Source organism: Cydia amplana, chromosome 24, assembly GCF_948474715.1.
Source record: "Cydia amplana chromosome 24, ilCydAmpl1.1, whole genome shotgun sequence".
Lineage (NCBI taxonomy): Eukaryota > Metazoa > Arthropoda > Insecta > Lepidoptera > Tortricidae > Cydia > Cydia amplana.
The window spans coordinates 2587781-2590157 of NC_086092.1; positions in this window are offsets into that span (position 1 = coordinate 2587781).

Here is a 2377-nt window from a genome sequence, read left to right on the forward strand (position 1 = left end):
GATACTCTGGCTAGACTAGGCTTTTGATTAAGTGGCATTCCAACTAACTTTTTTTATTTTATCAGTATTCTGTCAATTTTTCTCATTTCTGATTTCACAGCCATACAAAGCGTTCACTTCACCTAACCATTTGCCTAAGGGTGCGGCCACACATATAATATTCGTATTCGTAGGTAATGGCGTCTCTCGCTTTCCAAGGGAAATCGCCGAATACCGATATGTGTCGGTGTCGCTGCAGCATCTAAGTGTCAACTTAAACCAGAAACCGGTAGTGTGTGGTGGCCCTTATAATTGTGACGTGACCATTTAACTAAAGCTGGTCAACCAAATCTTGTCAGTAAAAAAAATTCAAATTTTCTATGGGACGACATCCCTTCGCGCCTACATTTTTCAAATTTGCCGCCTTTTTCTACTGTCAAGATCTGGTTGACCAAGTATATAACCTAATACTTTTATAACTTCTATACCGTACGTTATATTATAACTATCATCTATTCTATCTATGCCCTTTGCTTAAAGCAGACAGAAAAAGACCAGCACCGGTCGTTGAACTCGTTGGCTCTAATCCAAGACGGTCGAAACAAAACAATTGGCAAAAACTGCAGCTGCATAGATAGACCATAGACTAGTATAGATTTAGATGACGGTTTATTCCATTAATAAACCGGGGTTTTTTCTCTTTTACTCTAATGAAGGCGTAATTAGAGTGAGTAGAGTGACAGAGAAAAATGCCCACAATTCGCGAAATTCGGTTTTCGCAAATTTAAGTAACGTTTTATCGGTTTATCGTACATGCATGAGTATGAGCAACATGTGTACCTACATACACCGTGTTTTTAGGGTTCCGTAGCCAAATGGCAAAAAACGGAACCCTTATAGATTCGTCATGTCTGTCTGTCTGTCTGTCCGTCTGTCCGTCTGTCTGTCCGTCCGTATGTCACAGCCACTTTTCTCCGAAACTATAAGAACTATACTGTTGAAACTTGGTAAGTAGATGTATTCTGTGAACCGCATTAAGATTTTCAAACAAAAATCGAAAAAAAACAATACATTTTTGGGGTTCCCCATACTTCGAACTGAAACTCAAAATTTTTTTTTCATCAAACCCATACGTGTGGGGTATCTATGGATAGGTCTTCAAAAATGATATTGAGGTTTCTAATATCATTTTTTTCTAAACTGAATAGTTTGCGCGAGAGACACTTCCAAAGTGGTAAAATGTGTGTCCCCCCCCTGTAACTTCTAAAATAAGAGAATGATAAAACTAAAAAAAATATATGATGTACATTACCATGTAAACTTCCACCGAAAATTGGTTTGAACGAGATCTAGTAAGTAGTTTTTTTTTATACGTCATAAATCGCCTAAATACGGAACCCTTCATGGGCGAGTCCGACTCGCACTTGGCCGCTTTTTTTAACTCGGTTAACTTCGGGGTATGGCTAAGGGTCGGTTGCACCAAACTGTTTGTCATCGTTAAAGAGTTCGCTAAATTTTATTGTATGGAAAGTTCCATAGTAAACCGCCGCGGAGCGCCGGGTGACGTTGATCAGTCTGTCAAGTGCGGATGGTGCAACTGGCACAAGTTGAGGAAACTAAATGGCATAAGTGGGTCATTCTCAAATTATATGACTGCGATCAGACTCCACTCCGTCAAACTCTTCATACATTTAGGTAGTAGTACCTGGTTCGACGGAGTTTAGACGCAGGCAAAAATCTGGAGAATGATCCAAGTACATTTAGATTGGTTTAGCTCTGCTTTTGTTGTACACTCGCGTTTATATTTAGGTCAGCTCTGATTAAAGTGCGCTCAAGGCGCAACATTTTCTTAATCCCTACCTCGCTCAAGATGAAAAATAAACTTTAAAAATATTTTTATAGGAATTTAATGTCGTTTTTGTTGACGTTTGTAATAGGACCACATATTTACTACCTCTGAAATTAAGAAATAAAACTGTTTATGATTCAGTATCGGTTGTAGGCCTACTGTACGTCGACGTCAAAGATATGTTTACATTTTTCGCCTTATTACAGTCGCCATCAGATATATTGGAGCGGCCAAGGTGTTCATAATATCTGAACACGCACTCTAACGCCTTGACAATAGAGGCGTGTTCAGATATTTGTGAGCTCCTTGACCGCTCTGATAATGACTATACAAAGGAGTAAATTGCCAAAGTGTAAACATATCTATGACGTCGACTGTCCCAAACGACCAGTCACCGTTACATTTACCGGGTCGTTGGTCAGAATTGTCATTCCGCTAAATGTGGTTGGTGCAACTTGCCCTTTACCAGATATTCACGAAAAAGCCTTATCTTATGGCTCCTCTACACGATGGGCCAACGCCGGCCACTCCAAGGGACGCAGCCATGCG